Raw genomic sequence first — 23,425 nt, 5'->3', positions numbered from 1 at the left:
CCGAAATATCTGTCCTCAGATTCCACAGTAATAAGGCTAGCAAAGAGATCCACGAAATACAGATGTAACTCTGTGAGTGAAAGTCACACATCACAGAGCAGGTTCTCAGAAAACTTCTTTCCATATTTCATCTGATGATATTTCCTTTTTCACCATAGCCCTCTATGGGCTTCCAAATATCACTTTGCCAATTCCACAAGAACTGTCTTAGGGAAAGGCTTCTTGAGGGGAAAGCTGTAACTCTGTGAGATGATTTCACAGAACACAAAGAAGTTTCTCAGAAAGCTTCAATCTCTTTGTTATCGGAGGATATTTCCTTTGGCCCTATAGTCTTCAAAGGGATCCGAAATATCTGCTCTCAATATCCACAGAAATAAGGCTAGCAAAGAGATCCACGAAATACAGATGTAACTCTGTGAGATGAATTAACAGAACACTAAGCAGTTTCTCAAAAGCTTCTTTCCAGATTTCATCTGAGGATATGTCTTTTTTCACCATAGCCCTCTAAGGGCTTCCCAATATCACTTTGCCAATTCGACAAGAACTGTCTTAGCGAAATTCTTCTTGAGGGGCAAGCTGCAACTCTGTGAGATGATTTCACAGAACACAAAGAAGTTTCTCAGAAAGCTTCTTTCTCTTTGATATCGGAGGATATTTCCTTTGGCCGTAGAGTCTTCAAAGGGATCCGAAATATCTGTTCTCAGATTCCACAGAAATGAGGCTAGCAAAGAGATCCACGAAATACAGATTTAACTCTGTGAGTGGAAGTCACACATCACAGAGCACTTTCTCAGAAAGCTTATTTCCAGATTTCCTCTGAGGATATTTCCTTTTTCACCATATCCTTCAAAGGGCTTCCAAATATCACTTTGCCAATTCCACTAGAACTGTCTTAGCGAAAGGCTTCTTGAGGGAAAAGCTGTAACTCTGTGAGATGATTTCACAGAACACAAAGAAGTTTCTCAGAAAGCTTCTTTCTCTTTGTTATCGGAGGATATTTCCTTTGACCCTATAATCTTCAAAGGGATCCGAAATATGAGTTCTCAGATTCCACAGAAATAAGGCTAGCAAAGAGATCCACGAAATACAGATGTAACTCTGGGAGTGGAAGTCAGACATCACAGAGCAGTTACTCAGAGCACTTCTTTCCAGATTTTATCTGAGGATATTTCCTTTTTCACCATAGCCCTCTATGGCCTTCCAAATATCACTTTGCCGATTCCACAAGAACTCTCTTAGCGAAAGTCTTCTTGAGGGGAAAGCTGTAACTCTGTGAGATGATTTCAGAGAACACAAAGAAGCTTCTCAGAAATCTTCTTTCTCTTTGTTATCGGAGGATATTTCCTTTGACCCTATAGTCTTCAAAGGGATCCGAAATATCTGGTCTCACATTCCACAAAATAAGGCTGGCAAAGAGATCCTCGAAATACAGTTGTAACTCTGTGAGTCTAAGTCTCGCATCACGGAGCAGTTTCTCAGAAAGCTTCTTTCCAGATTTCATCTGAGGATATTTCCTTTTTCACCATAGCCCTCTAAGGGCTTCCAAATATCACTTTTCCAATTCCACAACAACTGTCTTAGCGAAAGGCTTCTTGAGAGGAAAGCTGTAACTCTGTGAGATGATTTCACAGAACACAAAGAAGTTTCTCACAAAGCTTCTTTCTCTTTGTTATCGGAGAATATTTCCTTTGGCCCTATTGTCTTCAAAGGGATCCGAAATATCAGTCCTCAGATTCCACAGTAATAAGGCTAGCAAAGAGATCCACGAAATACAGATGTAACTCTGTGAGTGAAAGTCACACATCACAGAGCAGTTACTTAGAAAGCTTCTTTACAGATTTCATCAGAGGATATTTCCTTTTTCACCATAGCCCTCTATGGGCTTCCAAATATCACTTGGCCAATTCCACAAGAACTGTCTTAGAGAAAGGCTTCCTGAGGGGAAAGCTGTAACTCTGTGAGTTGATTTCACAGAACACAAAGAAGTTTCTCAGAAAGCTTCAATCTCTTTGTTATCGGAGGATATTTCCTTTGGCCCTATAGTCTTCAAAGGGATCGGAAATAACTGCTCTCAATATCCACAGAAATAAGGCTAGCAAATACATCCACGAAATACACATGTAACTCTGTGAGATGAATTAACAGAACACTAAGCAGTTTCTCAGAAATTTTCTTTCCAGATTTCATCTAAGGATATTTCTTTTTTCACCATAGCCCTCTATGGGCTTCGAAATATCACTCTGCCAATTATACAAGAACTCCCTTAGCGAAAGCCTTCTTGAGGGGAATGCTGTAACTCTGTGAGATGATTTCACAGAACAGAAAGAAGTTTCTCAGAAAGCTTCAATCTCTTTGTTATCGGAGAATATTTCCTTTAGCCCTATAGTCTTCAAAGGGATACGAAATATCTGTTCTCAGATTCCACAAACATAAGGCTAGCAAAGAGATCCACGAAATACATATGTAACTCTTTGAGTGGAAGTCACACATCGCAGAGCAGATTCTCAGAAATCCTCTTTCCTGATTTCCTCTGAGGATATTTCCTTTTTCAACATAGCTCTCTATGGGCTTCGAAATATCACTTTGATAATTCCACAAGAACTGTCTTAGCGAAAGGCTGCTTGAGGGGAAAGCTGTAACTCTGTGAGATGATTTCACAGAACACAAAGAAGTTTCCCAGAAAGCTTCTTTCTCTTTATTATCGTAGGATATTTCCTTTGGCCCTATAGTCTTCAAAGGGATCAGAAATATCTGTTCTCAGATTCCACAGAAATAAGGCTAGCAAAGACATCCACGAAATACAGAAGTATCTCTGTGAGATGAATTAAGAGAACACTAAGCAGTTTCTCAGAAAGCTTCTTTCCAGATTTCATCTGGGGATATTTCCTTTTCACCATAGCCCTCTATGGGCTTCGAAATATCACTTTGCCAACTCCACAAGAACTGTCTCAGCGAAAGGCTTCCTGGGGGGAAAGCTGTAACTCTGTGAGATGATTTCACAGAAGACAAAGAAGTTTCTCAGAAAGCTTCCTTCTCTTTGTTACGGAGGATATTTCCTTTGACCCTATAGTCTTCAAAGGGATCCGAAATATCTGTTCTCAGATTCCACAGAAATAAGGCTAGCAAAGAGATCCACGAAATACAGATGTAACTCTGTGAGATCAATTAACAGAACAGTAAGCAGTTTCTCAGAAAGCTTCTTTCCAGATTTCGTCTCAGGATATTTTCTTTTTCACCATAGCCCTCTATGGGCTTCCAAATATAACTTTGCCAATTCCAGAAGAACTGTCTTAGCGAAAGGCTTCTTGAGGGGAAAGCTGTAACTTTGTGTGGTGATTTCACAGAACAAAAAGAAGTTTCTCAGAAACCTTCTTTCTCTTTGTTATCGGAGGATATTTCCTTTGGCCCTATAGTCTTCAAAAAGATCTGAAATATCTGTTCGCAGATTCCACAGAAATAAGGCTAGCAAAGAGATTCACGAAATACAGATGTAACTCTGTGAGTGGAAGTCACACATCAAAGAGCAGTTTCTCAGAAAGCTTCTTTCCAGATTTGATCTGAGAATATTTCCATTTTCACCATAGCCTTCTATGGGCTTCCAAATATCACTTTGCCAATTCCACAAGAACTGTCTTAGCGAAAGGCTTCTTGAGAAGAAAGCTGTAACTCTGTGAGATGATTTCACAGAACACAAAGAAGTTTCTCAGAAAGCTTCTTTCTCTTTGTTATCGGAGGATATTTCCTTTGGCCCTAGAGTCTTCAAAGGGATCCGAAATATCTGTTCACAGATTCCACAGAAATAAGGCTAGTAAAGAGATCCACGAAATACAGATGTAACTCTGTGAGATGAATTAACAGAACACTAAGCAGTTTCTCAGAAAGCTTCTTTCCAGATTTCATCTGAAGATATTTCCGTTTTCACCATCGCCCTATATGGGCTTCCAATTATCACTTTGCCAATTCCACAAGAACTGTCTTAGCGAAAGGCTTCTTGAGGGGAAAGCTGTAACTCTGTTAGATGATTTCACAGAACACTAAGAAGTTTCTCAGGAAGCTTCTTTCTCTTTGTTACGGAGGATATTTAATTTGACCCTATAGTCTTCAAAGGGATCCGAAATATCTGATCTCAGATTCGACAGAAATAAGGCTAGCAAAGAGATCCACGAAATACAGATGTAACTCTGTGAGATGAATTAACAGAACACTAAGCAGTTTCTCAGAAAGCTTTTTTCCAGATTTCATCTGAGGATATTTCCTTTTTCAACATAGCCCTCTATTGGCTTCCAAATATCACTTTGCCAATTCCACAAAAACTGTCTTAGCGAAAGGTTTCTAGAAGGGGAAAGCTGTAATCTTTGAGATGATTTCACAGAACACAAAGAAGTTTCTCAGAAAGTTTCTTTCTCTTTGTTATCGGAGGATATTTCCTTTGGCACTATATTCTTCAAAGGAATCCGAAATATCTGTTCTCAGATTCCACAGAAATAAGGCTAGCAAAGAGATCCACGAAATATAGATGTAACTCTGTGAGTGAAAGTCTGACATCACAGAGCAGTTACTCAGAGCACTTCTTTCCAGATTTTATCTGAGGATATTTCCTTTTCCACCATAGCCCTCTATGGCCTTCCAAATATCACTTTGCCGATTCCACAAGAACTGGCTTTGCGAAAGCCTTCTTGATGGGAAAGCTGTAACTCTGTGAGAAGATTTCACAGAACACAAAGAAGTTTCTCAGAAAGCTTCTTTCTCTTTGTTATCGGAGGATATTACGGCCCTAGAGTCTTCAAAGGGATCCGAAATATCTGTTCTCAGATTCCACTGAAATAAGGCTAGCAATGAGATCCACGAAACACAGATGTAACTCTGTGAGTGGAAGTCAGAATTCACAGAGTAGTTTCTCAGAAACCTTCTTTCCAGATTTCATCTGAGGATATTTCCTTTTTCACCACAGCCCTCTATGGGCTTCCAAATATAACTTTGCCAATTCCACAAGAACTGTCTTAGCGAAAGGCTTCTTGAGAGGAAAGCTGTAACTGTGAGATGATTTCACAGAACACAAAGAAGTTTCTCAGAAAGCTTCTTTCTCTTTGTTATCAGAGGACATTTCCTTTGAACCTATAGTCTTCAAAGGGATCCGAAATATGTGTTCTCAGATTTCACAGAAATAAGGGTAGCCAAGAGATCCACGAAATACAGATGTTACGCTGTGAGATGAATTAACAGAACACTAAGCAGTGTCTCAGAACGCTTCTTTCCTGATTTCATCTGAGGATATTTTCTTTTTCACCATAGCCCTCTATGGGCTTCCAAATATCACTTTGCCAATTCCACAAGAACCGTCTTAGCGAAAGGCTTCTTGACGGAAAGCTGTAACTCTGTGAGATGATTTCACAGAACACAAAGAAGTTTCTCAGAAAGATTCTTTCTCTTTGTTATCAGAGGATATTTCCTTTGGCCCTATATTCTTCAAAGGGATCGGAAATATGTGTTCTCAGATTCCACAGAAATAAGGCTAGCAAAGAGATCCACGAAATACAGATGTAACTCTGTGAATGGAAGTCACACATCACACAGCAGTTTCTCAGAAATCTTCTTTCCTGATTTCATCTGAGGATATTTCCTTTTTTACTATAGCCCTCTATGGGCTTCCAAGTATCACTTTGCCAATTCCACAATAACTGTCTTAGCGAAAAGCTTCTTGAGGGGAAAGCTGTAACTCTGTGAGATGATTTGACAGAATACAAAGAAGTTTCTCAGAAAGCTTCTTTCTCTTTGTTACAGAGGATATTTCCTTTGACCCTAAAGTCTTCAAAGGGTTCCGAAATATCTGTTCTCAGATTTCACAGAAATAAGGCTAGCAAAGAGATCCACGAAATACAGATGTAACTCTGTGAGATGTATTAACAGAACAGTAAGCAGTTTCTCAGAAAGCTTCTTTCCAGATATCATCTGGGGATATTTCCTTTTCACCATAGCCCTCTATGGGCTTCGAAATATCACTTTGCCAACTCCACAAGAACTGTCTTAGCGAAAGGTTTCTAGAAGGGGAAAGCTGTAATCTTTGAGATGATTTCACAGAACACAAAGAAGTTTCTCAGAAAGCTTCTTTCTCTTTGTTATCGGAGGATATTTCCTTTGGCACTATAGTCTTCAAAGGGATCCGAAATATCTGTTCTCAGATTCCACAGAAATAAGGCTAGCAAAGAGATCCAGGAAATATAGATGTAACTCTGTGAGTGAAAGTCAGACATCACAGAGCAGTTACTCAGAGCACTTCTTTCCAGATTTCATCTGAGGATATTTCCTTTTTCACCAAAGCCCTCTAAGGGCTTCCAAATATCACTTTGCCAATTCCACAAGAACTGTCTTAGCCAAATGCTTCTTGAGGGGAAAGCTGCAAATCTGTGAGATGATTTCACAGAACACAAAGAAGTTTCTCAGAAAGCTTCTTTCTCTTAGTTATCGGAGGATATTTCCTTTGGCCCTATAGTCTTCAAAGGGATCCGAAAAATGTGTTCTCAGATTCTACAGAAATAATGCTTGCAAAGAGATCCACGAAATACAGATGTAACTCTCTGAGTGGAAGTCACACATCACAGAGCAGTTTCTCAGAAAGCTTCTTTCCAGATTTCATCTGAGTATATTTCCTTTTTCACCATAGCCCTCTATGGGCTTCCAAATACCACTTTGCCAATTCCACAAGAACTGTCTTAGCGAAAGGCTTCTTGTGCCGAAAGCTGTAACTCTGTGAGATGATTTTACAGAACACAAAGAAGTTTCTCAGAGAGCTTCTTTCTCTTTTTTATCGGAGGATATTTCCTTTGACCCTATAGTCTTCAAAGGATCCGAAATATGAGTTTTCAGATTGCACAGAAATAACGTTAGCAAAGAGATTCACGAAATAGAGATGTAACTCTGTGAGATGAATTAACAGAACACTAAGAAGTTTCTCAGAAAGCTTCTTTAAAGATTTCATCTGAGGATATTTCCTTTTTCACCATAGCCTTCAAGATGCTTCCAAATATCACTTTGCCAATTCCACAAGAACTGTCTTAGCGAAAGGCTTCTTTAGGGGAAAGCTGTAACTCTGTGAGATGATTTCACTGAACACAAAGAAGTTTCTCAGAAAGCGTCTTTCTCTCTGCTATCGTAGGATATTTCCTTTGGCCCTATAGTCTTCAAAGGGATCCGAAATATGAGTTCTCAGATTCCACAGAAATAAGGCTAGCAAAGAGATCCACGAAATACAGATGTACTTCTGTGAGTGGAAGTCACACATCACGGAGCAGTTTCTCTGAAAGCTTCTTTCCAGATTTCATCTGAGGATATATCCTTTTTCACCAAAGCCCTCTATGGGCTTCCAAATATCACTTCGCCAATTCCACAAGAACTGTCTTAGCGAAAGGTTTCTTGAGGGGAAAGCTGTAACTCTGTGAGATGATTTCACAGAACACAAAGAAGTTTCTCAGAAAGCTTCTTTCTCTTTGTTATCGGAGGATATTTCCTTTGGCCCTATAGTCTTCAAAGGATCCGAAATATCTGTTCTCAGATTCCACAGCAATAATGCTAGCAAATAGATTCATGAAATAGAGATGTAACTCTGTGAGATGAATTAACAGAACACTAAGCAGTTTCTCAGAAAGCTTCTTTCCAGATTTCATCTGAGGAAACTTCCTTTTTCACCATAGCCCTCTATGGGCTTCCAAATGTCACTTTGCCAATTCCACAAGAACTGTCTTAGCGAAAGGCTTCTTGAGGGGAGAGCTGTAACTCTGTGAGGTGATTTCACAGAACGGAAAGAAGTTTCTCACAAAGCTTCTTTCTCTTTGTTATCGGAGGATATTTCCTTTGGCCCTATAGTCTTCAAAGGGATCCGAAATATCTGTTCGCAGATTCCACAGAACTAAGACTAGCAAAGAGATCCACGAAACACAGATGGAACTCTGTGAGATGAATTAACAGAACACTAAGCAGTTTCAGAGAAAGCTTCTTTCCAGATTTCATCGGAGGATATTTCCTTTTTCTCCAAAGCCCTCTATGGGCTTCCAAATATCACTTCGCCAATTCCCCAAGAACTGTCTTAGCGAAAGGCTTCTTGAGGGGAAAGCTGTAACTCTGTGAGATGATTTCACAGAACACAAAGAAGTTTCTCAGAAAGCTTCTTTCTCTTTGTTATCGCAGAATATTTCCTTTGACCCTATAGCCTTCAAAGGGACCCGAAATATGAGTTCTCAGATTCCACAGAAATAAGGATAGCAAAGAGATACAGGAAATACAGATGTAACACTGGTAGATGAATTAACAGAACACTAAGCAGTTTCTCAGAAAGCTTTTTCCAGATTTCATCTGAGGATATTTCCTTTTTCACCATAGCTCTCTATGGGCTTCCAAATATCACTTTGGCAATTCCACAAAAACTGTCTTAGCGATAGGCTTCTTTGAGGGGAAAGCTGTAACTCTTTGAGATGATTTCCAAGAACACAAAGAAGTTTCTCAGAAAGCTTCTTTCTCTTTGTTATCAGAGGATATTTCCTTTGACCCTATAGTCTTCAAAGGGATCCGAAATATCTGTTCTCAGATTCCACAGAAATAAGGCTAGCAAAGAGATCCACGAAATACAGATGTAACTGTGTGAGTGCAAGTCACACATCACAGAGCAGTTTCTCAGAAAGCTTCTCTCCAGATTTCTTCTGAGGATATTTCCTTTTTCACCATAGCCCTCTATGGGCTTCCAAATATCACTTTGCCAAATCCACAAGAACAAGCTTAGAGAAAGGCTTCTTGAGGGAAAAGCTGTAACTCTGTGAGATGATTTCACAGAACACAAAGAAGTTTCTCAGAAAGCTTCTTTCTCTTTCTTATCGGAGGATATTTCCTTTGGCCCTATAGTCTTCAAAGGGATCCGAAATATCTGTTCTCAGATTCCACAGAAATAAGGCTAGCAAAGAGATGCACGAAATATAGATGTAACTCTGTGAGATGAATTAAGAGAACACTCAGCAGTTTCTCAGAAAGCTTCTTTCCAGATTTCATCTGAGGATATTTCCTTTTTCACCATAGCCCTCTATGGGCTTCCAAATATCACTTTGCCAATTCCACAAGAACTGTCTTAGCGAAAGGCTTCTTGACGGAAAGCTGTAACTCTGTGAGATGATTTCACAGAACACAAAGAAGTTTCTCAGAAAGATTCTTTCTCTTTGTTATCGGAGGATATTTCCTTTGGCCCTATATTCTTCAAAGGGATCCGAAATGTGTGTTCTCAGATTCCACAGAAATAAGGCTAGCAAAGAGATCCACGAAATACAGATGTAACTCTGTGAATGGAAGTCACACATCACACAGCAGTTTCTCAGAAATCTTCTTTCCTGATTTCATCTGAGGATATTTCCTTTTTCACTATAGCCCTCTATGGGCTTCCAAGTATCACTTTGCCAATTCCACAAGAACTGTCTTAGCTAAACGCTTCTTGCGCGGAAAGCTGTAACTCTGTGAGATGATTTCACAGAACACAAAGAAGTTTCCCAGAAAGCTTCTTTCTCTTTGTTATCGGAGGATATTTCCTTTGAACCTATAGTCTTCAAAGATATCCGAAATATGTGTTCTCAGATTCCACAGAAATAAGGCTAGCAAAGAGATCCACGAAATACAGATGTAACGCTGTGAGATGAATTAACAGAACACTAAGCAGTGTCAGAAAGCTTCTGTCCTGATTTCATCCGAGGATATTTTCTTTTTCACCATAGGCCTCTATGGGCTTCCAAATATCACGTTGACAATTCCGCAAGAACTGTCTTAGCGAAAGGCTTCCTGAGGGGAAAGCTGTAACTCTGTGAGATGATTTCACAAAACACAAAGAAGTTTCTCAGAAAGCTTCTTTCTCTTTGTTATCGGAGGATATTTCCTTTGGCCCTATTGTCTTCAAAGGGATCCGATATATCTGTTCTCAGATTCCACAGAAATAAGGCTGGCAAAGCGATCCACGAAATACAGATGTACCTCTGTGAGTCTAAGTCTCGCATCACGGAGCACTTTCTCAGAAATCTTCTTTCCAGATTTCATCTGAGGATATTTCCTTTTTCACCATAGCCCTCTATGGGCTTCAAAATATCACTTTTCCAATTCCACAACAACTGTCTTAGCGAAAGGCTTCTTGAGAGGAAAGCTGTAACTCTGTGAGATGATTTCACAGAACACAAAGAAGTTTCTCAGAAAGCTTCTTTCTCTTTGTTATCGGAGGATATTTCCTTTGGCCCTATAGTCTTCAAAGGGATCCGAAATATCTGTCCTCAGATTCCACAGTAATAAGGCTAGCAAAGAGATCCACGAAATACAGATGTAACTCTGTGAGTGAAAGTCACACATCACAGAGCAGGTTCTCAGAAAACTTCTTTCCATATTTCATCTGATGATATTTCCTTTTTCACCATAGCCCTCTATGGGCTTCCAAATATCACTTGGCCAATTCCACAAGAACTGTCTTAGAGAAAGGCTTCCTGAGGGGAAAGCTGTAACTCTGTGAGTTGATTTCACAGAACACAAAGAAGTTTCTCAGAAAGCTTCAATCTCTTTGTTATCGGAGGATATTTCCTTTGGCCCTATAGTCTTCAAAGGGATCGGAAATAACTGCTCTCAATATCCACAGAAATAAGGCTAGCAAATACATCCACGAAATACACATGTAACTCTGTGAGATGAATTAACAGAACACTAAGCAGTTTCTCAGAAATTTTCTTTCCAGATTTCATCTAAGGATATTTCTTTTTTCACCATAGCCCTCTATGGGCTTCGAAATATCACTCTGCCAATTATACAAGAACTCCCTTAGCGAAAGCCTTCTTGAGGGGAATGCTGTAACTCTGTGAGATGATTTCACAGAACAGAAAGAAGTTTCTCAGAAAGCTTCAATCTCTTTGTTATCGGAGAATATTTCCTTTAGCCCTATAGTCTTCAAAGGGATACGAAATATCTGTTCTCAGATTCCACAAACATAAGGCTAGCAAAGAGATCCACGAAATACATATGTAACTCTTTGAGTGGAAGTCACACATCGCAGAGCAGATTCTCAGAAATCCTCTTTCCTGATTTCCTCTGAGGATATTTCCTTTTTCAACATAGCTCTCTATGGGCTTCGAAATATCACTTTGATAATTCCACAAGAACTGTCTTAGCGAAAGGCTGCTTGAGGGGAAAGCTGTAACTCTGTGAGATGATTTCACAGAACACAAAGAAGTTTCCCAGAAAGCTTCTTTCTCTTTATTATCGTAGGATATTTCCTTTGGCCCTATAGTCTTCAAAGGGATCAGAAATATCTGTTCTCAGATTCCACAGAAATAAGGCTAGCAAAGACATCCACGAAATACAGAAGTATCTCTGTGAGATGAATTAAGAGAACACTAAGCAGTTTCTCAGAAAGCTTCTTTCCAGATTTCATCTGGGGATATTTCCTTTTCACCATAGCCCTCTATGGGCTTCGAAATATCACTTTGCCAACTCCACAAGAACTGTCTCAGCGAAAGGCTTCCTGGGGGGAAAGCTGTAACTCTGTGAGATGATTTCACAGAAGACAAAGAAGTTTCTCAGAAAGCTTCCTTCTCTTTGTTACGGAGGATATTTCCTTTGACCCTATAGTCTTCAAAGGGATCCGAAATATCTGTTCTCAGATTCCACAGAAATAAGGCTAGCAAAGAGATCCACGAAATACAGATGTAACTCTGTGAGATCAATTAACAGAACAGTAAGCAGTTTCTCAGAAAGCTTCTTTCCAGATTTCGTCTCAGGATATTTTCTTTTTCACCATAGCCCTCTATGGGCTTCCAAATATAACTTTGCCAATTCCAGAAGAACTGTCTTAGCGAAAGGCTTCTTGAGGGGAAAGCTGTAACTTTGTGTGGTGATTTCACAGAACAAAAAGAAGTTTCTCAGAAACCTTCTTTCTCTTTGTTATCGGAGGATATTTCCTTTGGCCCTATAGTCTTCAAAAAGATCTGAAATATCTGTTCGCAGATTCCACAGAAATAAGGCTAGCAAAGAGATTCACGAAATACAGATGTAACTCTGTGAGTGGAAGTCACACATCAAAGAGCAGTTTCTCAGAAAGCTTCTTTCCAGATTTGATCTGTGAATATTTCCATTTTCACCATAGCCTTCTATGGGCTTCCAAATATCACTTTGCCAATTCCACAAGAACTGTCTTAGCGAAAGGCTTCTTGAGAAGAAAGCTGTAACTCTGTGAGATGATTTCACAGAACACAAAGAAGTTTCTCAGAAAGCTTCTTTCTCTTTGTTATCGGAGGATATTTCCTTTGGCCCTAGAGTCTTCAAAGGGATCCGAAATATCTGTTCACAGATTCCACAGAAATAAGGCTAGTAAAGAGATCCACGAAATACAGATGTAACTCTGTGAGATGAATTAACAGAACACTAAGCAGTTTCTCAGAAAGCTTCTTTCCAGATTTCATCTGAAGATATTTCCGTTTTCACCATCGCCCTATATGGGCTTCCAATTATCACTTTGCCAATTCCACAAGAACTGTCTTAGCGAAAGGCTTCTTGAGGGGAAAGCTGTAACTCTGTTAGATGATTTCACAGAACACTAAGAAGTTTCTCAGGAAGCTTCTTTCTCTTTGTTACGGAGGATATTTAATTTGACCCTATAGTCTTCAAAGAGATCCGAAATATCTGATCTCAGATTCGACAGAAATAAGGCTAGCAAAGAGATCCACGAAATACAGATGTAACTCTGTGAGATGAATTAACAGAACACTAAGCAGTTTCTCAGAAAGCTTTTTTCCAGATTTCATCTGAGGATATTTCCTTTTTCAACATAGCCCTCTATTGGCTTCCAAATATCACTTTGCCAATTCCACAAAAACTGTCTTAGCGAAAGGTTTCTAGAAGGGGAAAGCTGTAATCTTTGAGATGATTTCACAGAACACAAAGAAGTTTCTCAGAAAGTTTCTTTCTCTTTGTTATCGGAGGATATTTCCTTTGGCACTATATTCTTCAAAGGAATCCGAAATATCTGTTCTCAGATTCCACAGAAATAAGGCTAGCAAAGAGATCCACGAAATATAGATGTAACTCTGTGAGTGAAAGTCTGACATCACAGAGCAGTTACTCAGAGCACTTCTTTCCAGATTTTATCTGAGGATATTTCCTTTTCCACCATAGCCCTCTATGGCCTTCCAAATATCACTTTGCCGATTCCACAAGAACTGGCTTTGCGAAAGCCTTCTTGATGGGAAAGCTGTAACTCTGTGAGAAGATTTCACAGAACACAAAGAAGTTTCTCAGAAAGCTTCTTTCTCTTTGTTATCGGAGGATATTACGGCCCTAGAGTCTTCAAAGGGATCCGAAATATCTGTTCTCAGATTCCACTGAAATAAGGCTAGCAATGAGATCCACGAAACACAGATGTAACTCTGTGAGTGGAAGTCAGAATTCACAGAGTAGTTTCTCAGAAACCTTCTTTCCAGATTTCATCTGAGGATATTTCCTTTTTCACCACAGCCCTCTATGGGCTTCCAAATATAACTTTGCCAATTCCACAAGAACTGTCTTAGCGAAAGGCTTCTTGAGAGGAAAGCTGTAACTGTGAGATGATTTCACAGAACACAAAGAAGTTTCTCAGAAAGCTTCTTTCTCTTTGTTATCAGAGGACATTTCCTTTGAACCTATAGTCTTCAAAGGGATCCGAAATATGTGTTCTCAGATTTCACAGAAATAAGGGTAGCCAAGAGATCCACGAAATACAGATGTTACGCTGTGAGATGAATTAACAGAACACTAAGCAGTGTCTCAGAACGCTTCTTTCCTGATTTCATCTGAGGATATTTTCTTTTTCACCATAGCCCTCTATGGGCTTCCAAATATCACTTTGCCAATTCCACAAGAACCGTCTTAGCGAAAGGCTTCTTGACGGAAAGCTGTAACTCTGTGAGATGATTTCACAGAACACAAAGAAGTTTCTCAGAAAGATTCTTTCTCTTTGTTATCAGAGGATATTTCCTTTGGCCCTATATTCTTCAAAGGGATCGGAAATATGTGTTCTCAGATTCCACAGAAATAAGGCTAGCAAAGAGATCCACGAAATACAGATGTAACTCTGTGAATGGAAGTCACACATCACACAGCAGTTTCTCAGAAATCTTCTTTCCTGATTTCATCTGAGGATATTTCCTTTTTTACTATAGCCCTCTATGGGCTTCCAAGTATCACTTTGCCAATTCCACAATAACTGTCTTAGCGAAAAGCTTCTTGAGGGGAAAGCTGTAACTCTGTGAGATGATTTGACAGAATACAAAGAAGTTTCTCAGAAAGCTTCTTTCTCTTTGTTACAGAGGATATTTCCTTTGACCCTAAAGTCTTCAAAGGGTTCCGAAATATCTGTTCTCAGATTTCACAGAAATAAGGCTAGCAAAGAGATCCACGAAATACAGATGTAACTCTGTGAGATGTATTAACAGAACAGTAAGCAGTTTCTCAGAAAGCTTCTTTCCAGATATCATCTGGGGATATTTCCTTTTCACCATAGCCCTCTATGGGCTTCGAAATATCACTTTGCCAACTCCACAAGAACTGTCTTAGCGAAAGGTTTCTAGAAGGGGAAAGCTGTAATCTTTGAGATGATTTCACAGAACACAAAGAAGTTTCTCAGAAAGCTTCTTTCTCTTTGTTATCGGAGGATATTTCCTTTGGCACTATAGTCTTCAAAGGGATCCGAAATATCTGTTCTCAGATTCCACAGAAATAAGGCTAGCAAAGAGATCCAGGAAATATAGATGTAACTCTGTGAGTGAAAGTCAGACATCACAGAGCAGTTACTCAGAGCACTTCTTTCCAGATTTCATCTGAGGATATTTCCTTTTTCACCAAAGCCCTCTAAGGGCTTCCAAATATCACTTTGCCAATTCCACAAGAACTGTCTTAGCCAAATGCTTCTTGAGGGGAAAGCTGCAAATCTGTGAGATGATTTCACAGAACACAAAGAAGTTTCTCAGAAAGCTTCTTTCTCTTAGTTATCGGAGGATATTTCCTTTGGCCCTATAGTCTTCAAAGGGATCCGAAAAATGTGTTCTCAGATTCTACAGAAATAATGCTTGCAAAGAGATCCACGAAATACAGATGTAACTCTCTGAGTGGAAGTCACACATCACAGAGCAGTTTCTCAGAAAGCTTCTTTCCAGATTTCATCTGAGTATATTTCCTTTTTCACCATAGCCCTCTATGGGCTTCCAAATACCACTTTGCCAATTCCACAAGAACTGTCTTAGCGAAAGGCTTCTTGTGCCGAAAGCTGTAACTCTGTGAGATGATTTTACAGAACACAAAGAAGTTTCTCAGAGAGCTTCTTTCTCTTTTTTATCGGAGGATATTTCCTTTGACCCTATAGTCTTCAAAGGATCCGAAATATGAGTTTTCAGATTGCACAGAAATAACGTTAGCAAAGAGATTCACGAAATAGAGATGTAACTCTGTGAGATGAATTAACAGAACACTAAGAAGTTTCTCAGAAAGCTTCTTTAAAGATTTCATCTGAGGATATTTCCTTTTTCACCATAGCCTTCAAGATGCTTCCAAATATCACTTTGCCAATTCCACAAGAACTGTCTTAGCGAAAGGCTTCTTTAGGGGAAAGCTGTAACTCTGTGAGATGATTTCACTGAACACAAAGAAGTTTCTCAGAAAGCGTCTTTCTCTCTGCTATCGTAGGATATTTCCTTTGGCCCTATAGTCTTCAAAGGGATCCGAAATATGAGTTCTCAGATTCCACAGAAATAAGGCTAGCAAAGAGATCCACGAAATACAGATGTACTTCTGTGAGTGGAAGTCACACATCACGGAGCAGTTTCTCTGAAAGCTTCTTTCCAGATTTCATCTGAGGATATATCCTTTTTCACCAAAGCCCTCTATGGGCTTCCAAATATCACTTCGCCAATTCCACAAGAACTGTCTTAGCGAAAGGTTTCTTGAGGGGAAAGCTGTAACTCTGTGAGATGATTTCACAGAACACAAAGAAGTTTCTCAGAAAGCTTCTTTCTCTTTGTTATCGGAGGATATTTCCTTTGGCCCTATAGTCTTCAAAGGATCCGAAATATCTGTTCTCAGATTCCACAGCAATAATGCTAGCAAATAGATTCATGAAATAGAGATGTAACTCTGTGAGATGAATTAACAGAACACTAAGCAGTTTCTCAGAAAGCTTCTTTCCAGATTTCATCTGAGGAAACTTCCTTTTTCACCATAGCCCTCTATGGGCTTCCAAATGTCACTTTGCCAATTCCACAAGAACTGTCTTAGCGAAAGGCTTCTTGAGGGGAGAGCTGTAACTCTGTGAGGTGATTTCACAGAACGGAAAGAAGTTTCTCACAAAGCTTCTTTCTCTTTGTTATCGGAGGATATTTCCTTTGGCCCTATAGTCTTCAAAGGGATCCGAAATATCTGTTCGCAGATTCCACAGAACTAAGACTAGCAAAGAGATCCACGAAACACAGATGGAACTCTGTGAGATGAATTAACAGAACACTAAGCAGTTTCAGAGAAAGCTTCTTTCCAGATTTCATCGGAGGATATTTCCTTTTTCTCCAAAGCCCTCTATGGGCTTCCAAATATCACTTCGCCAATTCCCCAAGAACTGTCTTAGCGAAAGGCTTCTTGAGGGGAAAGCTGTAACTCTGTGAGATGATTTCACAGAACACAAAGAAGTTTCTCAGAAAGCTTCTTTCTCTTTGTTATCGCAGAATATTTCCTTTGACCCTATAGCCTTCAAAGGGACCCGAAATATGAGTTCTCAGATTCCACAGAAATAAGGATAGCAAAGAGATACAGGAAATACAGATGTAACACTGGTAGATGAATTAACAGAACACTAAGCAGTTTCTCAGAAAGCTTTTTCCAGATTTCATCTGAGGATATTTCCTTTTTCACCATAGCTCTCTATGGGCTTCCAAATATCACTTTGGCAATTCCACAAAAACTGTCTTAGCGATAGGCTTCTTTGAGGGGAAAGCTGTAACTCTTTGAGATGATTTCCAAGAACACAAAGAAGTTTCTCAGAAAGCTTCTTTCTCTTTGTTATCAGAGGATATTTCCTTTGACCCTATAGTCTTCAAAGGGATCCGAAATATCTGTTCTCAGATTCCACAGAAATAAGGCTAGCAAAGAGATCCACGAAATACAGATGTAACTGTGTGAGTGCAAGTCACACATCACAGAGCAGTTTCTCAGAAAGCTTCTCTCCAGATTTCTTCTGAGGATATTTCCTTTTTCACCATAGCCCTCTATGGGCTTCCAAATATCACTTTGCCAAATCCACAAGAACAAGCTTAGAGAAAGGCTTCTTGAGGGAAAAGCTGTAACTCTGTGAGATGATTTCACAGAACACAAAGAAGTTTCTCAGAAAGCTTCTTTCTCTTTCTTATCGGAGGATATTTCCTTTGGCCCTATAGTCTTCAAAGGGATCCGAAATATCTGTTCTCAGATTCCACAGAAATAAGGCTAGCAAAGAGATGCACGAAATATAGATGTAACTCTGTGAGATGAATTAAGAGAACACTCAGCAGTTTCTCAGAAAGCTTCTTTCCAGATTTCATCTGAGGATATTTCCTTTTTCACCATAGCCCTCTATGGGCTTCCAAATATCACTTTGCCAATTCCACAAGAACTGTCTTAGCGAAAGGCTTCTTGACGGAAAGCTGTAACTCTGTGAGATGATTTCACAGAACACAAAGAAGTTTCTCAGAAAGATTCTTTCTCTTTGTTATCGGAGGATATTTCCTTTGGCCCTATATTCTTCAAAGGGATCCGAAATGTGTGTTCTCAGATTCCACAGAAATAAGGCTAGCAAAGAGATCCACGAAATACAGATGTAACTCTGTGAATGGAAGTCACACATCACACAGCAGTTTCTCAGAAATCTTCTTTCCTGATTTCATCTGAGGATATTTCCTTTTTCACTATAGCCCTCTATGGGCTTCCAAGTATCACTTTGCCAATTCCACAAGAACTGTCTTAGCTAAACGCTTCTTGCGCGGAAAGCTGTAACTCTGTGAGATGATTTCACAGAACACAAAGAAGTTTCCCAGAAAGCTTCTTTCTCTTTGTTATCGGAGGATATTTCCTTTGAACCTATAGTCTTCAAAGATATCCGAAATATGTGTTCTCAGATTCCACAGAAATAAGGCTAGCAAAGAGATCCACGAAATACAGATGTAACGCTGTGAGATGAATTAACAGAACACTAAGCAGTGTCAGAAAGCTTCTGTCCTGATTTCATCCGAGGATATTTTCTTTTTCACCATAGGCCTCTATGGGCTTCCAAATATCACGTTGACAATTCCGCAAGAACTGTCTTAGCGAAAGGCTTCCTGAGGGGAAAGCTGTAACTCTGTGAGATGATTTCACAAAACACAAAGAAGTTTCTCAGAAAGCTTCTTTCTCTTTGTTATCGGAGGATATTTCCTTTGGCCCTATTGTCTTCAAAGGGATCCGATATATCTGTTCTCAGATTCCACAGAAATAAGGCTGGCAAAGCGATCCACGAAATACAGATGTACCTCTGTGAGTCTAAGTCTCGCATCACGGAGCACTTTCTCAGAAATCTTCTTTCCAGATTTCATCTGAGGATATTTCCTTTTTCACCATAGCCCTCTATGGGCTTCAAAATATCACTTTTCCAATTCCACAACAACTGTCTTAGCGAAAGGCTTCTTGAGAGGAAAGCTGTAACTCTGTGAGATGATTTCACAGAACACAAAGAAGTTTCTCAGAAAGCTTCTTTCTCTTTGTTATCGGAGGATATTTCCTTTGGCCCTATAGTCTTCAAAGGGATCCGAAATATCTGTCCTCAGATTCCACAGTAATAAGGCTAGCAAAGAGATCCACGAAATACAGATGTAACTCTGTGAGTGAAAGTCACACATCACAGAGCAGGTTCTCAGAAAACTTCTTTCCATATTTCATCTGATGATATTTCCTTTTTCACCATAGCCCTCTATGGGCTTCCAAATATCACTTTGCCAATTCCACAAGAACTGTCTTAGGGAAAGGCTTCTTGAGGGGAAAGCTGTAACTCTGTGAGATGATTTCACAGAACACAAAGAAGTTTCTCAGAAAGCTTCAATCTCTTTGTTATCGGAGGATATTTCCTTTGGCCCTATAGTCTTCAAAGGGATCCGAAATATCTGCTCTCAATATCCACAGAAATAAGGCTAGCAAAGAGATCCACGAAATACAGATGTAACTCTGTGAGATGAATTAACAGAACACTAAGCAGTTTCTCAAAAGCTTCTTTCCAGATTTCATCTGAGGATATTTCTTTTTTCACCATAGCCCTCTAAGGGCTTCCCAATATCACTTTGCCAATTCGACAAGAACTGTCTTAGCGAAATTCTTCTTGAGGGGCAAGCTGCAACTCTGTGAGATGATTTCACAGAACACAAAGAAGTTTCTCAGAAAGCTTCTTTCTCTTTGATATCGGAGGATATTTCCTTTGGCCGTAGAGTCTTCAAAGGGATCCGAAATATCTGTTCTCAGATTCCACAGAAATGAGGCTAGCAAAGAGATCCACGAAATACAGATTTAACTCTGTGAGTGGAAGTCACACATCACAGAGCACTTTCTCAGAAAGCTTATTTCCAGATTTCCTCTGAGGATATTTCCTTTTTCACCATATCCTTCAAAGGGCTTCCAAATATCACTTTGCCAATTCCACTAGAACTGTCTTAGCGAAAGGCTTCTTGAGGGAAAAGCTGTAACTCTGTGAGATGATTTCACAGAACACAAAGAAGTTTCTCAGAAAGCTTCTTTCTCTTTGTTATCGGAGGATATTTCCTTTGACCCTATAATCTTCAAAGGGATCCGAAATATGAGTTCTCAGATTCCACAGAAATAAGGCTAGCAAAGAGATCCACGAAATACAGATGTAACTCTGGGAGTGGAAGTCAGACATCACAGAGCAGTTACTCAGAGCACTTCTTTCCAGATTTTATCTGAGGATATTTCCTTTTTCACCATAGCCCTCTATGGCCTTCCAAATATCACTTTGCCGATTCCACAAGAACTCTCTTAGCGAAAGTCTTCTTGAGGGGAAAGCTGTAACTCTGTGAGATGATTTCAGAGAACACAAAGAAGCTTCTCAGAAATCTTCTTTCTCTTTGTTATCGGAGGATATTTCCTTTGACCCTATAGTCTTCAAAGGGATCCGAAATATCTGGTCTCACATTCCACAAAATAAGGTGGCAAAGAGATCCTCGAAATACAGTTGTAACTCTGTGAGTCTAAGTCTCGCATCACGGAGCAGTTTCTCAGAAAGCTTCTTTCCAGATTTCATCTGAGGATATTTCCTTTTTCACCATAGCCCTCTAAGGGCTTCCAAATATCACTTTTCCAATTCCACAACAACTGTCTTAGCGAAAGGCTTCTTGAGAGGAAAGCTGTAACTCTGTGAGATGATTTCACAGAACACAAAGAAGTTTCTCACAAAGCTTCTTTCTCTTTGTTATCGGAGAATATTTCCTTTGGCCCTATTGTCTTCAAAGGGATCCGAAATATCAGTCCTCAGATTCCACAGTAATAAGGCTAGCAAAGAGATCCACGAAATACAGATGTAACTCTGTGAGTGAAAGTCACACATCACAGAGCAGTTACTTAGAAAGCTTCTTTACAGATTTCATCAGAGGATATTTCCTTTTTCACCATAGCCCTCTATGGGCTTCCAAATATCACTTGGCCAATTCCACAAGAACTGTCTTAGAGAAAGGCTTCCTGAGGGGAAAGCTGTAACTCTGTGAGTTGATTTCACAGAACACAAAGAAGTTTCTCAGAAAGCTTCAATCTCTTTGTTATCGGAGGATATTTCCTTTGGCCCTATAGTCTTCAAAGGGATCGGAAATAACTGCTCTCAATATCCACAGAAATAAGGCTAGCAAATACATCCACGAAATACACATGTAACTCTGTGAGATGAATTAACAGAACACTAAGCAGTTTCTCAGAAATTTTCTTTCCAGATTTCATCTAAGGATATTTCTTTTTTCACCATAGCCCTCTATGGGCTTCGAAATATCACTCTGCCAATTATACAAGAACTCCCTTAGCGAAAGCCTTCTTGAGGGGAATGCTGTAACTCTGTGAGATGATTTCACAGAACAGAAAGAAGTTTCTCAGAAAGCTTCAATCTCTTTGTTATCGGAGAATATTTCCTTTAGCCCTATAGTCTTCAAAGGGATACGAAATATCTGTTCTCAGATTCCACAAACATAAGGCTAGCAAAGAGATCCACGAAATACATATGTAACTCTTTGAGTGGAAGTCACACATCGCAGAGCAGATTCTCAGAAATCCTCTTTCCTGATTTCATCTGAGGATATTTCCTTTTTCAACATAGCTCTCTATGGGCTTCGAAATATCACTTTGATAATTCCACAAGAACTGTCTTAGCGAAAGGCTGCTTGAGGGGAAAGCTGTAACTCTGTGAGATGATTTCACAGAACACAAAGAAGTTTCCCAGAAAGCTTCTTTCTCTTTATTATCGTAGGATATTTCCTTTGGCCCTATAGTCTTCAAAGGGATCAGAAATATCTGTTCTCAGATTCCACAGAAATAAGGCTAGCAAAGACATCCACGAAATACAGAAGTATCTCTGTGAGATGAATTAAGAGAACACTAAGCAGTTTCTCAGAAAGCTTCTTTCCAGATTTCATCTGAGGATATTTCCTTTTTCACCATAGCCCTCTATGGGCTTCCAAATATCACTTTGCCAATTCCACAAGAACTGTCTTAGCGAAAGGCTTCTTGAGGGGAAAGCTGTAACTCTGTGAGATGATTTCACAGAACACAAAGAAATTTCTCAGGAAGCTTCTTTCTCTTTGTTATCGGAGGATGTTTCCTTTGGCCCTATACTCTTCAAAGGGATCTGAAATATCTTTTCTCAGATTCCACAGAAATAAGGCTAGCAAAGAGATCCACGAAATGCCGATGTAACTCTGTGAGATGAATTAGCAGAACACTAAGGAGTTTCTCAGAAAGCTTCTTTACAGATTTCATCTGAGGATATTTCCTTTTTCACCATAGCCCTCTAGGGGCTTCCAAATATCACTTTGCCAATTCCCCAAGAACTGTCTTAGCGAAAAGCTTCTTGAAGGGAAAGCTGTAACTCTGTGAGATGATTTGACAGAACACAAAGAAGATTCTCAGAATGCTTCTTTCTCTTTGTTACAGAGGATATTTCCTTTGACCCTAAAGTCTTCAAAGGGTTCCGAAATATCTGTTCTCAGATTTCACAGAAATAAGGCGAGCAAAGAGATCCACGAAATACAGATGTAACTCTTTGAGATGAATTAAAAGAACAGTAAGCAGTTTCTCAGAAAGCATCTTTCCAGATTTCATCTGGGGATATTTCCTTTTCACCATAGCCCTCTATGGGCTTCGAAATATCACTTTGCCAATTCCACAAGAACTCTCTTAGTGAAAGGCTTCTTGAAGTGAAAGCTGTGACTCTGTGAGATGATTTCACAGAACACAAAGAAGTTTCTCAGAAAGCTTCTTTCTCTTTGTTATCGGAGGATATTTCCTTTGACCCTAGAGTCTTCAAAGGGATCCGAAATATCTGTTCTCAGAGTCCTCAGAAATAAGGCTAGCAAAGAGATCCACGAAATACAGATGTAACTCTGTGACATGAATTAACAGAACACTAAGCAGTTTCTCAGAGAGCTTCTTTCCAGACTTCATCTGAGGATATTAACTTTTTCACCATAGCCCTCCGGGCTTTCAAATAGCACGTTGCCAATTCCACAAGAGCTGTCTTAGAAAAGCTGCTTGAGGGGAAAGCAGTAACTCTGTGAGATGATTTCACAGAACACAAAGAAGTTTCTCAGAAAGCTTCTTTCTCTTTGTTATCGGAGGATATTTCCTTCGGCCCTATAGTCTTCAAAGGGATCCGAAATATCTGTTCTCAGATTCAACAGAAATAAGGCTAGCAAAGAGATCCACGAAATACAGATGTAACTCTGTGAGTGGAAGTCACACATCACAAAACAGTTTCTCAGAAATCTTCTTTCCAGATTTCATCTGAGGATATTTCCTTTTTCACCATAGCCCTCTATGGGGTTTCTAATATCACTTTGCCAATTCCACAAGAGCTGCCTTAGCGAAAAGATGCTTGAGAGGAAAGCAGTAACTCTGTGAGATGATTTCACAGAACACAAAGAAGTTTCTCAGAAAGCTTCTTTCTCTTTTTTATCGGAGGATATTTCCTTTGGCCCTATAGTCTTCAAAGGGATCCGAAATATCTGTTCACAGATTCCACAGAAATAAGGCTAGCAAAGGGATCCACGAAATACAGATGTACATCTGTGAGTGGAAGTAACACATCACAGAGCAGTATCTCAGAAAGCTTCTTTCCAGAATTCATCTGAGGATATTTCCT

This window comes from Macaca fascicularis, chromosome 19 (assembly GCF_037993035.2).
Source record: "Macaca fascicularis isolate 582-1 chromosome 19, T2T-MFA8v1.1".
Classification (NCBI taxonomy): domain Eukaryota; kingdom Metazoa; phylum Chordata; class Mammalia; order Primates; family Cercopithecidae; genus Macaca; species Macaca fascicularis.
Note: the sequence above shows the minus strand (reverse complement) of the source record.